This window comes from Lynx canadensis, chromosome C2, assembly GCF_007474595.2.
Source record: "Lynx canadensis isolate LIC74 chromosome C2, mLynCan4.pri.v2, whole genome shotgun sequence".
In the NCBI taxonomy this organism is placed as follows: Eukaryota; Metazoa; Chordata; class Mammalia; order Carnivora; family Felidae; genus Lynx; species Lynx canadensis.
This window is the reverse complement of record NC_044311.2, coordinates 122,369,911-122,388,903: the sequence shown is the minus strand read 5'-3', so window position 1 is coordinate 122,388,903 and position 18,993 is coordinate 122,369,911. Positions and strand designations below refer to the sequence as shown.

Here is an 18,993-nt window from a genome sequence, read left to right as displayed (position 1 = left end):
CTAAATATGTCTCATTGTAAGTATCAGAAAAGTACATAATTTTAAAACTATGAGAAGAAATTTAAGTGGAAACAGCATGTTTGTCATCTCAGAGATTTTTATATTTTTTAGATGGAAAGGTCACAAATGTATTAATTTGTATAAACTCTCTACAGGCAAAGTCAGGCAGACTTCAATAGTAGGGAAAATTCTTATTAGCAGCAAGTAATTAGTAAGACAGCCAGGCAAAATACTTTATTTTCTAATTTCTAATTTGAATTTCATTTATTTGGTAATATATTAATTTATTTGCATTATTATTTTCTACATGTGTGACTGCTTAACACAGTAAACAGATTAAAGTATTTTTGCGTTTTTGAAGACTGATAGAAATCTCTTGTTGCAAATTTCTTTCCTCTCCTCTCCTCTCCTCTCCTCTCCTCTCCTCTCCTCTCCTCTCCTCTCCTCTCCTCTATTCCCCTCCCAAAAGTTCATTTTTTTGCAAAAGGCAGAAAAATTAGTTTTTCTAGAAGAAAATCTGTTTCTAAATGCCATGAAAGTCTTAATATATATTATATATTTAAAAAGACAAAAATAATGGGTAAGTGGAAATAACAGATTAAATAATTGTAACTTTATGAAGGTATGATTAAGAAACAGCGCATACACATACCTAAGTTATGTAAATTAGAAATGTGTATCAACAGTACAAATACGTTGATACTGAATCATGATACGTTACTTGTATATATAACTACTACTGTTATTAGTAAACCTTTGGGACTCAGTTTTATGCCTAAGACAGCATCAGTATGTCTTTAAAATCTTCTCTTCTTCCTGTATGGGAGGGTATTTCTAGATACTAATTTTCCTATCTAATATTCAAACACAGAAAACCTACTCTACAAGATGCTTCAATTAATGAGACTTTAAGTGTTTGTTTATTAAACTTTTGGACAGTAAACACTCCATGGGCACCACATACAAATACTATGTCAAAAGCGTTGTTACATTAAGCCTTTTGATAGGGCTTGATTGGTGATGAAACTTTATGACATGCTTGAGCCTCCCACTGAAGGGATCACATGTGAGGTAATACTTTGTCCAACCACTGTAGAGGTCCATTCAGAGGAAGTTCAATCCAGTGAGCAGTCTTTACCATCTGCCTTCTGTATTCTGCTTCCCACCCTTTCACAAAACTCATGGTACATATTCTAGTCAGCTGATACACAACTTCAAAACTGATTAGCACACTGAGTAAGAAGAGAAGTAAATTCCTGGTTGGTGAAGATCTTCAAATTGCAGCCTGGTGGAATTTTACACTCTTGCTGCAGGGTGCCAGCTCTATATCTGACTACCCTTGAGGCTCTGCACAAAGACTGCACTATCACTTAGGCACTCGGCAAAAACTTCCCACCTATGTAATATAAGCACACTCCTCTTCCTATACGTCTTTCTGTCATTCCTATGTAGCTTTTTGATTGACATTGGAGAGTAACCCTATGCAGAACCTTTCTTGATTTGATGGATCTGTGAAGCCATCTACAGCGAGTGAGAGCTATGATGTATGGAAGTTCTCTTCAACCCTCTGGTTTAATTCATAACATGATACTGAACACCAAAATGCAGGTTCTGAGTAACTGGATGCAAATCCAACTATGATTAACAGGCAAAGAGTAGTAGGATTTTTTTTTGCTGTAGATCCTATATCCATACATGTGTTCCATTGTTGATCACCTGTTCTTCCATCTTCACTGATACATTCAGAGGATGGAGTTTTTAGGATATAATTACTCTGTGGCTCAATTCCCACTAGGAAATTAGTGTTTTCTGGAAAGGAATAGGTATAATTATCTAGAGGTGGCAGTTATGTTATTTCAATACCAAAGGCAACACTTGTGTTTCCAATCTATGGTAGTAGTGAAGTTAAACATACTTCATCCCTTTAAAGACTAAAAGCACATTTTCAGTTTACATTGCTTTGAGTCCACGATGACTGTGAATATCAGGCCAGAACCATAATCAGCAACATATAAAATATGGCAGTCCTTTCCAATGAGATACTTGAAGATGACCATTGAGAGGCCCTGTTTGCTCAAAGCAGCTGTAAAGGCCGTTGTATCCCACTGATCTATCACATATGGTGTACTTAGTCTCCAAATTTCAGAGTGAGGGCTTGGTATGATAACATGTTTAGCGTTACAATTTTGAGTAGTGATGCCTTTGTCAAGTTCATCTAATTGTCCTGTTTTCTTTAGTTTCTTCTTCAAACTTTTAACTACTTCCTCATACCACTATTCTTCCTGTCCATTCTGCTCTCCTCCACCAGCTCCTCTAGATTCACCAGATGATTTCTTCTGTCCCAGCAGTCTCTTCACAACTGGTGGAGTGAATGACATGATGGCCATTTTCTTACCAAAGGCAGCAATCCACACTAAGAAAATATCTTCTTTTTTTTTTTTTAATGTTTATTTATTTTTGAGACAGAAAGAGACAGAGAATGAACGGGGGAGGGTCAGAGAGCAAAGGAGACACAGAATTGGAAACAGGCTCCAGGCTCTGAGCTGTCATCACACAGCCCGACGCGGGGCTTGAACTCACAGAGTGTGATATCATGACCTGAACCGAAGTTGGATGCTCAACTGACTGAGCCACCCAGGTGTCCCAGAAAATATCTTCTTTATCTAACCTGAAGGATTGCTGACCACCATGCCTCAGTGTCTCAGCCCAGGGCCCCTTCCTTTGTCTCTTGTCTCATCATTGGATAAGGCCTATTGAGGACTACTGCCCTGGTCCACCCTCTGTAGTCAAGCCAGGAGAAGACACTTGTTTACCCCTTGGGGAAGCATGGGGGCTGCCCCATGGAGTACCTTGAGGACTGGACAAACTTTGGCCAAAGAAGGTTTCACAGAAGCCCTGGTGTAAAGTTTAGTTTTTAAAATGTCATACATTACACATTCATTTTTAAAGATTATAAAAAGCATACTGTTTTGACGTACATAATCAATAAACCACCATTTTGTCACATAAATCATAAGAACTTCTGTAAAATTAACTCTACATAATACTTTGATTTGAATTCAGATTTTTAAAAAATTGAATTTAAAATCTAAAAACAGTATAATATTTATAGCAGAATCCACCTTGTCTCCATGCTTTCACATATACAAAATCTCCCACATTATAACTCAAATCAGTTTGTCAGTACCTGAAGTCATTTATCCTCCAACCAAATTTGCCAGTGCTGGTGCTTTTACCTTTCACTTTGTCTAAATAAATGATTGTCTATAGGAACTACCCTAGTGCCTAGCCCAGAAGCCTATGTGTCATTATTCAGTGGCCCATTTTCTACTTCATGCCGATACCTAACAAACCACAAGTGGATTTCACTTTCTAAATACTCCCTAATTTTTCTCTTGCTACTTGCCACTAATTTCGTCTTGCTATCATTAATTTGCCTCTGAATTTCTGCAAATTATCATTGTCGCCTGACAATCCATTGTCTGCACTTTATTCAAATTGTGTAATTCCTCCTCCTTGAAAATACTCAGCAATGCCATTCTTACCAAATTACCGTATATATTATTTGCTTGACTGACCTCTTATGTAATTTACCACATAATACCAAAAAAACATTGTGATTGCCTATTTGTTTTCTTTGTGTTTAGGTATTTAAGAAGATCATGCCTCAAGATAGACTGCCTTCTTAAGGTAGATGACTTCAAAAGAATCCTGAATAGTTTCCTATACCTAAAAATTGGAAAGTATCTTTGGTAAAAATAAATAAATTACATAATACTCTCTCTACATTTACTAGCTGTGTAATCTTGGCCAGTTACTTAAACACCGTACCTCAGTCTTCTCATTTATTAAATGGAGATAGTAATAGAATTTATCACACAGGATTGCTGTAAAGATTGCATATATCTATGTTAAAGCACACAGAACAGTGTTGGGAGCCTGTTAAGTACTATAGAAATATTAGCTCTTATTTCATAAGTAGTATATGAAAACAAGAAATGTTTCTTACTCATAATTATCTAGGAAAGTAGTATGCTAAATTACTATACATTAACAGATATACACACAATAAGTTAATTTTTGAATAAACTCAAAATGATTATTAAATGAAGCAACAGATGTTACTTTCCCCACACACATACAAAAAGCTGGAGGATATGGTGAAATTCTACGTAACTACAGAAGAGTTATCCAAAAAACTAAATACTTAATGTCAGTTATGTTTACATGCTATAGATATATTATACTAAATTAGTTTTTATCTTTATCAATTCCATCATCTTGTTCAAAAAATAAACATATAGCAGTTTTATTTCAACCATTTTTATAATTGTTTGTACTCTTACTCAAGATAACCAAACTACCATGCTAATCTATAACTACAGGCATTAGCTTTCAAGAGATACAGATTTTTATCAATTACCATTAAAATAATAATACTGAATTTTTCCTTACTCTTTATTTTATAAGGCATCGCTCTATATTACTTTAGGATTAGAATGCCCCTTTTATATAACTAAGCTACATATGTTAATGGTGCAGTTTTTTTTAGTGTTGTGCACAAAAGTCCTTTTAGAAGTACAAATTCCACTGTGAAATTATCATTCAGATATAGACTAAAGTGTGTGAAATAAAAGATTATACTATTAGCTTTCAAATATTTTTGTAAATTTCTTTTATCAATCTCTTCTCAAAACATTATCCTAAAGCATCTTCTCTGGAAGAATGACAGGTCTTATTATAATAAGTTGGAGTAAATATCTTAGAATGTGACGCACTTTCTCTAAAAGGCTGACCCATCTGTGAGGTTCCAGGTAGCCAGGAGATGTCTTAGAAAAGCAGGAGATGTCAATTTACAGTAACATTTAAGAATTCTCATTTAGAGGGGCACCTGGGTGGCTCAACCGGTTGTGTCCAAATCTTGATTTCGGCTCAGGTCATGATCTTGCAGTTTGTGAGATCAAGCCCTACATCAGTCTCTGTGCTGACAGTGCAGAGCCTGCTTAGGATTCTCTCTCTGTGTGTCGCTCTGCCCTCCCCACTCCAGCTTGCACCCCCCCTCCCCAAATAAATAAACTTTAAAAAAAAGAATTCTCATTTAGAGATTTATTTTTGTTTTTGCAAGTATAATTAATAAATAAGCTATATCAGCTTCCAGCAGGCCCAATCTCTGTTCACCTAAAGATGTCACCTTAGGGAAGATCATTCTGGAATCCCTTCCCTACTGCCGAAACAACCCGAGTTCTCATTCCCATTGCTTAGTTGGGGGAAAAAAGACCTGCCTTCTCTGATAGAATTCTGAATATACTTTCTAGAGGAACCAGTTTACAAGCTGTGGTTAATAATAATGGAAATGTTACAGTCAATAATAGTCTTCTATAACATCATGGTAAACAGTATTTAACTTGTTTCAACAATCACCTTTTGTGGTATTGTTAATAGGAGGAATTTAAAAAATCTGCATTTCAAACTGCTAAACTTCTCTGTGTCAGCTTTTATTTTATTTTTTTTAATTTTTTTTTCAACGTTTATTTATTTTTGGGACAGAGAGAGACAGAGCATGAACGGGGGAGGGGCAGAGAGAGAGGGAGACACAGAATCGGAAACAGGCTCCAGGCTCTGAGCCATCAGCCCAGAGCCTGACGCGGGGCTCGAACTCACGGACCGAGAGATCGTGACCTGGCTGAAGTCAGACGCTTAACCGACTGCACCACCCAGGCGCCCCTCTGTGTCAGCTTTTAGAAAATAACAGAAATGTAAGTTGGGGAATATTCCTAAATTCATATTCAACAATTTGAACATTCTACCATAATGTTGACAACATATAATAAACTATTTGTCAGTTTTAACTGCACCAAAATCATGACTGAGAAAATTATTGAATCTGTGTGTTTACAGCTGCTTTTAATTTCTCATTAGTTCCTGTTGTTTAAGAAATAAAGACGTGAAATACAGTGAAATACATCAAATATACTTGGCTAAAATCTTAAAGGGGGGAAATTTGAAATATCAGAACAACCAAAAAAAATAATTATGGATAGATTTAATTTAGTGAAAATATCACTAACAAATAACATAGATCATTAAAATTTAACTACTGCATGGTAGTGGGAGGGACAAGTCAATACATAAACTCTTAAAGGATGAAGAAATTTTGTGTTTTTCTTATCAGCAAACATATATATATTAAAAATATTATTTAAAAATTTGCCAAGAAAACACATATTAATGGATGTTCACTAATGTTCTTCTCATCATCCAAGAACCATGCTACAATTACTTTACTACAACACCTCAGGTTTTGAATTTTTATTAACTGTGAAAGAAATATATAGGGATTATTGGCCAGAGCTTGCCACAGTTATTTCTACCTCACCAACTCCTCATCAATCAAGAAATTGTCATTTTTTTCCCCATGGAGTATACTGAAGTTCATATTGCCTAAATGTCAGTGCGAAAGAGACTTAACTCTCTTTGGGACGAAGATCATGTACTTTCACTCTTGCTCATCATTTTCAACCATTTGACTAGATTTTGGCACCTTCTTTGTAGAAATGTGTGCACACATGAAGTAGCAGGAGTAAAATGCCAGAGGCTTCTTTATATTCCAAAGATATGAAATTCCCAATGTGCTACAAGCAGTATCTTAAACAAAATAAACTCCAACATTAATTCATAAAAATAATTTAAGGAATTTTCTTGGTTTGTTCTGACAGTTTCTATGCAAATAATTCAAGCTTAAGAGACATTACTTGGCATCTCTATAGACAAAAGATGACTGTTGGTATTATATGTAGCATATTCTTTGCTTTACAAGTTTTTCCTAATAATAAGCCTGAGTATCCTTATCACTTAGCCAATATGTTATGTCTCTGACACTTTTGTCCTAATTCTAGAATAATGAAAACTATTTTTACATTTTGTCATTAGGTTTCCTTGGGTTCAGATTTTTTTTTTTTAGTAAAGTGCTAGCATTTTTATATATTGTATATGATGCATCTATTCTTTGAAGATTCAAGTATCACTGACATATTTTATCTTTTATACCACAGGAAACTTTATAGTGTAGATAATTTCGAGGAAGATTTACTTGACTAATTACTTAACTACTATAAAACCCACTATAAAATTTCATACAAGCCTGTGAAATTCCACACTGATGATTTTACTAAAAATATAAACTTATACAAGAAGGTATGAATGTGTATATACATATACCCGGATAGTCTTAAAGTGTGGGACTTCATTTATTATATTGTATAGGAAAATAATCCATAATTTATTATTTTTATGTGCATATGGAAAGTAGGAGAAGGTGTTTTTTTGTGATATTTGGTGCAAGAGCACAGTGTGTTGTGTTTGTTTAGCACCTGCTGTGCTGCCACATGCCAATCCATGCTTTCCTCACCACTTTTCACTTGTACACACATCAAGCAGAAGGGACATTGAGTAGGATGATTTTATTTGAAATAAATGTCCTTGTTACTAAATAGCACTTTAAGTCATTATTAAAACCTACTCATATTTCAAGTTCTAGTTCATCTCCTACACTCTTAATAGTGCATTTCCAGATACTGATAATCCTATTGAAGTTTCCTTTCTCAGAAATGTAATGTTTTTAAGAATCAGTAAGCTCTTCAAATGTGCCAGTCCTTAAGTGTCTTTTTTGATTGTTTAATTCTAAAAGGTTGACTGGTTGATGGGGCTATATCCCCATATCTATTCTTTTTAACCTGATATTTTGAGAATTTATCTGAAATATTTATTGAGTAGTTCATATATAATTTTCCCTCAGCTTCATTTCAGGTATAATTGGCATATATTGTGTAAGTGATGTACAGCTTGTTGATTTGATACATTTACATATTGCATACTGATTATTACCTTACCTTTAGCTAACACGTCCATCTCATCATCTCATCACGTAATTACCATTTCTTTCTTTCTTTTTTTTTTTGTGATAATGTTTAAGATCTACTCTTTCAGCAACTTTCAAGTATATAATCCTGTATTGTGGGTTTTTTTTTCTTTTTTTTTTTTTTTTTGAGAGAGAGCATGAGTTGGGGAGAGGGGCAGAGGGAGAGAGTGAATCCCAAGCAGGTTCCATGTTTGGCACAGAGCCCAATGCAGAGCTCAGTTCCACAACCCTGGGATCATGACCTGAGCCAAAACCAAGAGTAAGATGCTCAACCGACTGAGTCACCCAGGTGCCCTTAATTCAGTATTGTTAACCATAATCACCATGATGTGCATTATATCCCTCAAACTTATTCTTTTATAACTGGAAGTCTGTACCCTTTGACCAACATCTCCCCATTTTTTTCACCATGCTCCCCCAGCCTGTGGTAAACACCATTCTATTCTCTGTTTCTATGAGTTCAGCTTTTTTAAAGATTCTAACACAAAAGTGATATCATATAACATTTGTCCTTTTTCTGATTTATTTCATTTAACATAATGTTTTCAAATTCCATCCATGTTCTTGCAAATGGTAGAATTTCCTTTTTTATCATGGCTAAATAATATTCCAGTGTGTGTGTGTGTGTGTGTGTGTGTGTGTGTATACTATATCTGTATTCATTTATCCATTATTGAACACTTAGGTTGTTCCCATATCTTGGCTATTATGATAATGGTGTAATAAACATGTGTGTCGATGTCTTCAAGATTCTGTTTTCATTTCCTTTGGATATATAAAAGAAGTGAAATATTGATGGTAGTCCTATTTTTAATGTTTTGAGGAGCCTCCATACTATTTTCCACAGTGGTTGCACTAATTCAGATTCCCACCAACAGTGCACTAAAAGGAACCACAAAAGACCAAAGCTGGAGGCATCACACTTCCTTCCTTATATCAAACTATGCTACCAAATTATAGTAATCAAAACAGTATGGGACTGGCATACAAATGGACACATAGATTAAGGGAATAGAATACAAACCCCAGAAATAAACCCTTGTATATACAGTGAACTAATATTTGAGAAGGAAGCCAAGAGTATTCAATGGGAAAGGATAGGCTCATCAATAAATGGGAAAACTGGATATCCACATACAGAAAATGATACTGGACTCCTATTTTACACCACTCAAAAAATCAATCCAAAATTGATTAAACACTTAACCATAAAACCTGAAACCACACAGTTCCTAGAAATTTAAGAAAAACAGGGAAAAATTTCCTTGATACTGGTCTTGGCAATGATTTTTTTCACATGACACCAAAAGCACAAACAACAGAAGCAAAAATCAATAAGCAGGACACATCAAACTAAAATACTTCTACAAAGCAAAAGAAAGAATCAACAAAATAAAAAGGAACCTAGGACATAGGAAAAATCTTTGCAAATAATATATCTGATAAAGGGTTAATATCCAAAATATATAATGAATTCATACAAATCAACCACAACAACAATAAAAAACAACATTCTGATTAAAAACTGGGCAGAGGAACTGAATAGACATTTTCTCAAAACAGACATACAAATGGCCGACAGCACATTGAAAATATGTTCAATTAATGTTCAGAGAAATGCAAATCAAAACCACAGTGAGACATTACCTCACACCTACTGAGGTGGCGTCATCAAAAAGGCATGAGATGACAAATATTGGTGAGGATGTGGAGGAAGGGAAACCCTCCACACATACTTGGGGAGAAACAGTGACCAAGTAGAAAACTCTCAGCAAAGGTGACCTCAATTGTCGGAAATTATGTCTAGTTAAGAAAAGTTGAAGAAACAGGTTGCATTTAGTCTGAAAATAAGACCTAGAGGGCAACTTGATCATTGCATTGATACCATTTAAGATGTTCCACATGAGTAAGAGCTTAGGTTTATTCTGTGTTGCTTCAGAGGGTAACAGATGAGCTATTAATACCAATGTACAATTACATTTTAGAGGAAGGAGAAAATAAAGTATTATCCAAGATTTAATTAAGTCACTGGACAGCCTGGAAACTAAACAGTGAACAGTGAGAAAATGTATTAGGAAGGCATAAGAACTAAAGGCATAAGAAGACAGTCATTAGTCAATAAATTTGAGTCAATATTCCAGGAAATATCAACCACCAATAATGCAAGAACAGATAATTTTTCTAGTTTTGCCCTCTGATTTACAACACTGCTGCTCTCAGGAAGGCTTAATCCCTCTCCACAGTCCTTCAGAATAAATGAGATTTACGAACTCGGTGGGGAACAACAGGAAACCAACTGAGGCCTGCTATCAACAAGGCACATGGCCCATCAGTTGCTCATCTTCTTCAAATGGCTGAAAAGCACAGTTCAGATATGAAGCCGTATTTTATGAATTCCTGAGACTTACCTCCCCTCCACAGGGAATGCAATTGTCAGTGTTCCCAAAAAGGCCTGTTTTAAGGTAAAATTTGAAAAGTAGCTGGTTGAAATCAATCTTGGTCTATGGAAAAATACATATGATAATTAACATTAACATCTTGTACAAAAAATAATAAAAACTACCATTCTTAAGTTAACAATCATCTGAAATTTACTTCAGTTGTAAAAAGTCTAATATTTTAGAAATAAATTAATTTAGGGTTTAGGTAAGTAGTTTATAAAGAAAAAGATATATACAAGAAACTACCTGAAAACGAAGTGAAAAATACAGGGTGGGCATAGTCTCATTATAGTCAAGGTTTCACAGGTGAAATACTCTGGAAAGAAGATAAAAAATAGTAAATTAGTCATGCAAATGTATAAAATTATTACTAAAATATATCTTACCATATACATATACAAATATAACATATCAAGGTAATTTAGGTAGCCTCCCTTTAGCGCTTAAATCAATAAATATATTACATATCCAGTCTTTCTCTCTGCTGTTTTTCTCTCCATCTTTTTCTCTCTCTCCCTCTCTCTAAGTAATACATTTCATTGTTTTTGTTATTGAGAATTTTTTAATGTTTATTTGTTATTTTTGAGACAAACAGAGAGAGAGAGAGTGCCAGTCCGGGAGGAGTGGAGAGAGAGGAGGACAGAGGATCCAAAGTGGGCTCTGTGCTGACAGCAGCAAGCCAGATGCCTGGGCTCGAACTCATGATCCTCACTGTGAGATCATGACCTGAGCCCGTTTCGAAGGCTCAACCAACTGAGCCACCAAGATGCCCCAGTTGTTGAGAATTTTTAAAAACTACTATTTCTGTATTTAATATCTGTCCTTTCAGTTTTTCATAAATAATTTCTTATAATTAAATCAAAATGCTCGTGTAGTGCTGCTATCTTCTCATTAAACATTACTTGCTGTTATAAGAATATGGATTGCAATCAAACATATAAAAATGTTCAATGTAGTTAGTTATTATCACTACTATGGCTAAATTAAAAAGACTGACCATGGGCGCCTGGGTGGCGCAGTCGGTTAAGCGTCCGACTTCAGCCAGGTCACGATCTCGCGGTCCGTGAGTTCGAGCCCCGCGTCAGGCTCTGGGCTGATGGCTCAGAGCCTGGAGCCTGTTTCCGATTCTGTGTCTCCCTCTCTCTCTGCCCCTCCCCCGTTCATGCTCTGTCTCTCTCTGTCCCAAAAATAAATAAACGTTGAAAAAAAAAATTAAAAAAAAAAAAAAAAAAAAGACTGACCATAACAAGTATTGGAGAAAATGTAGAATAAAAATTGTAGTACTTTGAAAAGTTTAATGAAATTAAATAATCCCTTAGAGACTAAGCAAAAAAAGAAATAGAGAAAAAGGAAAATAGGAAATGTAAGAGAGGATAGATATTACCATAGATCTCACAGACATTAAAAGGATAAAGTGAGCTCTTTTCTTTTGCGGCCACGGATGAAGGAAGCACCGGCAGCCAAAATAAATTTCAATCCCTTTGTGACTTCTGACTCAAGCAAGAACTGTAACAGGCATTTAAATTCACCTTCCTACATTTGCAGCAAGATTATGTTTTCTGCTCTTTGCAAAGAGCTGATACAGAAGTACAATGTTCTACCCATGCCCATTTGAAAGGATGATGATATACAAGTTTTGTGAAAACACACAAATTGGCAATTAGTCCAGGTGTGCAGGAAGAAATACATCATCTACATTGAACAAGTGCAGCGAGAGACGGTAGATGGCACAAATGTCCATGTGGGCATTCACCCTAGCAAGGTGGTTATCACTAGACTAAAACTAACTGCAAAAAGATCCTTGAACGTAAAAGCAAATCTCACCAAGTGGGAAAGGAAAAGGGCAAATATAAGGAAGCAACAATTGAGAAGATCAGGAATAAAGTCATCTTATATATGACTTTAAATAAAAAACTGTTAGAATTAGGGGCACCTGGGTGGCTCAGTCGGTTAAGCGTCCAACTTCAACTTAGGTCACGATCTCGCGGTCTGTGAGTTCGAGCCCCGCGTCGGGCTCTGGGCTGATGGCTCAGAGCCTGGAGCCTGCTTCGGATTCTGTGTCTCCCTCTCTCTCTGCCCCTCCCCCATTCCTGCTCTGTCTCTCTCTGTCTCAAAAATAAATAAACGTTAAAAAAAATTAAAAAAAAACCTGTTAGAATGAAAAAAAAAAGATAAAGTGAAAAATATTATGAACACCTATTTGCAAAATAAGTTCAATAACTTGAATAGAACAGACAATTCCTACAAACACAGCTTACCAAAATTAAAAAAAAAAATAGACATCTGAATAGCTATATATTCTTTAAAAAGAACTCATAATCAAATTATTCTCACAAAGAAAATATCCCCAGATGGTTATAAACTGTATCAAATTTCAAAGAAGAAATGGAATAAATTTCATAAAAGGTCTTTGAGAAAGTAGTTGGGGACGGAGCAAAGTTTATTATAAGCAAATACATTTCTGTCCTTTTCATGTACAAAAAAAAAATAAGAACAAACATCTGAATAATGTTTATTGAAATGATGAACGTGTTTCTGCTTAATTTTCTTCTCATGATTTTAGAAGTAGATATTTTTCTAATATTTGTGCCAAGACATGTTTAGAAGCATCAACTGTGACCTACATTTTACTTTGGCCTGCGTTTTGTATTACTGTTAGGTTAAGAAAATATTGAGATATGCAGACATCTGACGGTTGCCCTTTGATAAGTGTGAGCTGAGCAAAATGAATGTTGTGAAAACGAAAGTTTTCGTTATTAGGTTGTGATGAAATCTTCCATTCTATTGTTGGTCATTATTAGATTAGTTATCATAAGAAAAGTTTAACACTTTCCAGAAGGCTGAGGCAGCCCATAGATATCTCCTTACTGATGTCCATTAGCAAATAACTAGGTGAATTTCATTTAAAATCTATTCATTCAATAACTTTTGTCTGACCAATTCTTACTTGGAACTGAAGGTATCAATAAAAACATCAATTCTTCTCCCAGCGACAGTATCACAGATATTGTTTAAGAGAGGATTAATAGATACTTTAAAATTTTCAATACGTACTATAACATGCATATACATGGAAAAGCAATTCATCTCATCTGGAGAAAATTAAATCAAGATTCAACTTAAAAGCTATAATCCTGATGAAAACACAATTTACTAATGGTTTTGAATTTAATAATTGTTCTAAAAATATTTTTGAGATGAAAAAATATCGAGTGCCTGTGATAAATGTCTTGCATAACTTTATTTATAAAGTATAGTTAAGTTTTGCATGATATCAATGATCGTTGTTAGCAATGTTTTTAATGGCAAAAGGAGTAACATTTATTCTTTGCTTAATATTCTGATTGTTTTCAATTTTCCACTATTAGAAATAATACTACATTTATATTTCTACATATAAACTCCTGTTTTTCTCATTTCTTTGTGATAATGTTCCAGAATAGGATTAGTAACATTACCAAAATTTAAAATTAGAAGTGTAATGGATATAACACATTAGGGGGCTCTATGCATATTACTAAAACAATTTCCTAGTAACTGTTAACCAATTTATAGCCCCATCATACAATTAGTTGCATTCTTACCAACATTAAGAATTGCACTTAGGGGCATCTGGGTGGCTCAGTCAATTAAGCGTCCAACCTCGGCTCAGGTCATGATTTCACAGTTCATAGGTTCGAGCCTTGCTTCGGGTTCTGTGCTGACAGCTCAGAGCCTGGAGCTTGGTTGTTTCAGATTCTGTGTCTCCCTCTCTCTCTGCCCCTCCCCCTGCTAGTGCTCTGTCTTTCTCCCTCTCTCTCTATCTCTCTCTCTGTCACAAAAGTAAATAAACATTAAAAAGTTTCACTTAGATAATATTGTATAGTTTATAGAATATAAAAATATATAATAAAGGAAAAATAGAATATTAATGATAGAAGTAAAATTTTATCACAGTAATGTGTTAACCCATCAATGAAGATAAAGAAAGGAGATTTGGGATATGAATGGAGAATGAGTAACTACTAGCTGTGTAAGGTTAAGAAAATTAATGCATAAATGACATTCTAACCTTCAAAAACATTACAATCTATTGACTATTTTTATAAATCTCTATGATCCAAGCTAGAAAGCACTATGTCCTCTAAGGTAAAAATAGATACATGATCACTGGGGAGGAGAGAATACATCAAACTTAGACCATGGAAGGTTTTGAGGAAAAGAGGAAACTTACAAGACTTTTAACAATCTCATAGGATTTTTCACTTTAAAACATTAAATATTGAGAATATATGATTTTTAATAAACAGTGAATTTCGACATACTGATAATATACAGCAAATGTTTAGTTTAGAGAGGCACTTGAATGTAGAGGGTAGTGGCACAGATTCTGGAGAGAGATGCTCTCTTCAAATCCAGCTCATCTAACTTCTCTGTTAGATCAAAACCTCCTCTAGCACTCCCTGGTGTAGTCTGACACTAGCCCCCCATATTTGGAAGGCAAAGACGTACCACGGAAAAAGGCAGTCCACTTCATGTTAGTAGGTAGCAGGTTTAATAAGCAAGGGAACTTACTTATGAGGCTAAGTCAGGTGGCCACAAGACCAGTAGATCTCCACACCCACTCATCCGAATCTTAAACATTTGCAGAGAGGCCTTAACTGGGTTCAATCATGTACCCAGTCCAGATAGCATCAACACCACATTTCTATCTTAAAATGTATGCATGGAGCAGCTTCGGGGAGTGGGGAAGGCAAGCTGATCACACATCCCAAGGATACAAGAGGGGCTAGACAGCCTCCCAATTGCAAGGGTCCAGCTTGCAGGTTTCCTGGTGGCCACATTTTCTTTGTACCTTCTTCAACAATCTCTGTAAGTTTGAGCAAGTTATTTAGGTAATCTCTGCTCCAGTTGCCTCTTGTATAAAGTGGTGAATATAATTGTATCTGCCTCTTTGAATAGGGACAAATTAAATACAGATTAAATTTAATTTAATTTAAATAAGGATTAAATTAAAATTAAAATTAAAATTTTAATACATGTAAAAGGCTCAGAATAATGTCTGGCAAATGTTATATATGCCTAGACATCATTATTATTACTATCACCATCATCATCATGATTATTACAAATAGCTAATCAATGCAAGTAAAATCAGAAGATATATTTTAACATAATGGAAGTCCTGGATTAACAAATGTATGAATTTAAATTATGTTCTAAAGGTAATGGAAAGACATTAAAATGTTTTCAATAGAAATACAATTAAGAAATGGATGAGTGTAGTAGTAATGGGATAAAACAAGAAGAATGTAATGTTCTCATCTGTATTTTTCCTAGCATATACCTTGAGCACAAACTACTTAGCAGATATTATGCATACAATGGAGATGATCATTTTAAACTCTGTTCTTTAGAAAAAAAAAGGGCATCTAAACGCCTATTGAGACTTCAGGTCATAGACCAAGAGAAAAATGAAACGAATACACTTGCCATGTAAAATGTCAAAATTTAGGGGATGCCTAGCTGGTTCAGTTGGTAGAGCATGTGACTTTTGATCTCAGGGTTATGAGTTTGAGCACCATGTTGGAGAATAGAGATTATTTAACAGAAAAAGATTTTTTTATAATTTTTTTTACATTTATTTATTTTTGAGAGACAGAGAGAGACAGCACAAGCGGGGGAGGGGCGAGAGAGAGGGAGACACAGAACCCGAAGCAGGCTCCAGGCTTCGAGCTGTCAGCACAGAGCCCGATGCGGGGCTCAAACCCACAAACCTCAAGATCATGACCTGATACTTTATAAATGATTCCAAGATGTAAAACCATTAAAACTTCATTCTCTGAATTCTATGCCTATCCAGTACAGCAACACTTAACAATCACTTTGATGCTCTTGCGACACCCTCCCCCTTTTATCTCTTTTAAACAGATCTTTGTCCCCCATGGCATTTACACTTTCGAAAAAAAAAAATAAGTAATGTTTACTTATTTTGAGACAGAGAGAGAGACAGGGACCATGAGCAGAGGAGGGGCAAAGAGAGAAGGAGACACAGAATCTGAAGCAGGCTCCAGGCTCTGAACTTTCAGCAAAGAGCCCAACACAGGGCTTAAACTCACAAACTGTGAGATCATGACCTGAGTCACCCAGATGGCCCTACACTTTTTTTTTTTTAATAGAATACAGCCTCTAAAAGAGCCTTCACCCTTTGTAAGACTTGATCAGTGGAAATATAAGTCCTAACTATCTTCCAAGAAAATCTTGCTTTTAAAATCTTAGATTTTATGACAAAGTTGAGCACATTAAGACCAAAATGAAATATGAAATTTCCCTAGGTTAGCTCTTGGTTTGGAAAATAAGTATGGATCAGAAGTAAATCTTATTGTCACTAATATCCATGTAGAAAGTGAGTAGGGTTTGGTCTGTTTTTGTGGCCCATGGCTTTATGTTTTTCACATGATGCATATAAAAGCTAAAAGGTCTCTCATAAAAGAGAAAAACTAAAATTACAACTATAAAAGTATATAGTTTCTTTTTCTGGTAGACTGCAAAGTTTTGAAAACCAAAATGGCCTGATAATTAACTCAAACACAAAATTAACCTAACCAAAAAAAAGTTTGGTTGGTCTAATTTTAATAATAAAACAAGCTGATAATTTATTATTAAATTATTCTCATTGTTAAGTTGGCTGCTTTGGTATCAATAAATATAAATTAATGTCATTTTATGAAAATATACTTGTTAAAAGGAATTAAATTTAAACATGTATATTATCATTAATTTTTAATACCTAATATTAATATTAGCATATAAGGATTATCCCTTGTTAAGGAGAAAATGGTGCTATCTATATAACAAATTATTACAAGGAAAAAAGAAATATTTATTATATATCTTAAAGATATCATTAAATGCAAAAGCTTAAATTGATTGGAGAACTTCTGCATCTGGAGAGAGGAAATAGCCATACTTTCCTCTACTTTTCCCACCAATACAACTAAAAATCCTGAATATTACATACAAAACAACACATGAAAATTCTGAAAGGAGGAGAGAAGAAGCCAACTCATCTAGGGACATTGAGACCAGAAAAATATTGCTATGGTGAGTTCCTTGAATATTCTTTTTGTCTCACGTATTCCAGATATGGAGGTAAAGAAGCCAACAACCTGGAAATGACAGTGGACGTAGAAAAAAAAGAAAAAAAAATCCAAACAAATGCTTGCTTTTTCTAGCCAAAGGACCAGGAAAGGGGCAACTTTTCAAGAAAGACAATTTTTAGATAATACACAATATACTCTGCTGAACACCATAAGAAACTGTTGCCCTATCACCATCCATGCCAACAAAGCCCAACTGGGGAGCTTGGAATTCCATCTTCATAAGGGTATAATTAGATACCTGGACACCTCACTAGGATGCTGTCAGAGAAAGGTCAGTAAGATTCTGGTCTTTTATCATCATTTAGAGGCAGCAAGGACAGCCCTGATGTGGTATCAGTGAAGAATACATACGAAGACAGAAATCCCATTCCTGCTAAGTGGCAATGAAAAGACCTACCACCTTGAATATAGCAGAGGCCAAGCAGTGAATCTAGACATTTAAGTCTACCTGGAAATATCATGGTGATGTTTCCCTTCCTCCCAGTCCTTTGAACTGGTGTCAAATAGCTAGCTAAAGCAAAAAGTTTAGATAAGATCAAGTCTTATAATATCCAAAATGTCTTGGGTTTCAGTAAAAATAACCTGTTACATGAAGAAACAGGAAGATCTCAAAATGAATGCAAAAAGAGAATCAATAGATGCCATCATCGAAATGACACTAATGGCAGATTTATGTGACCATTATTTTAAAGCAGCCACAATAAAAGTGTTTCCATGACTAATTATGAATATCTTTGAAACAAATATAAAAATAGAAAGCTTCAGCAAAGAAATAAAAAGAAGTAATCAATAAATGAGAACATAGAGAAATAGATACTAATCAATGTGAGCAAGAGAGAAAATCAAACGTAAAAAGTAGACTAGAAACCTATGCGATCATAACAAAAAAATGTATAACATTCATGCCATTAGTTCCAGAAAGAGAAAAAAGACGGTGGAGATAAAAAAATAAATAAATAAATGTATTTGAAAAAATAATGCCTGAGAACTTCCTATTTTTGGCAAGAGACATAAAGCTACAGATTTGAGAAGCTAAGCAGGTGGATAACACTGGACTGCTTCCATCATGGAAGGGGCAGCATTTTGTTCTTACTGGAATAAACACATTCTTGATACAGATTTGCATTTCCCGCATGCAATGCTTCTACAAAACCTGCTATCTGTGGATTTATAGAATGTCTTATCCATTATTATCGTATTCCACCTAGCATTGCTTCTGATCAAGGAACTGTTGATAGCAAATGCAGTAGTACTGCCATGGACCCATGTTCATGAAATTAACTGGTCTTATGTTCCCCACCATCCTGAAGCAGCTGGCTTGATAAAATTGTGTAATGGCCCTTTGAAGGTCCAATTATAGTGCCAGCTAGGTTGCAATATCTTGCAAGGTTGGGCCAAGGTTCTCTAGGAGATGGTAAATGCTCTGAATAAGCTCTAATAAATGGTGCTCTTTCTCCAATATCCAAGATTCATGGATCCAGGAATAAACAGG

At 35.0% G+C, this 18,993-nt stretch overlaps 2 pseudogenes; one reads left to right on the top strand and one right to left on the bottom strand.

Moving 5' to 3' along the window:
- Positions 1-1,060: 1,060 nt before the first annotated feature.
- On the bottom strand, positions 1,061-2,387 carry LOC115522924 (annotated as a pseudogene).
- Positions 2,388-11,800: 9,413 nt separating this feature from the next.
- LOC115522923 lies at positions 11,801-18,776 on the top strand (annotated as a pseudogene).
- The last annotated feature ends 217 nt before the right edge of the window (positions 18,777-18,993 follow it).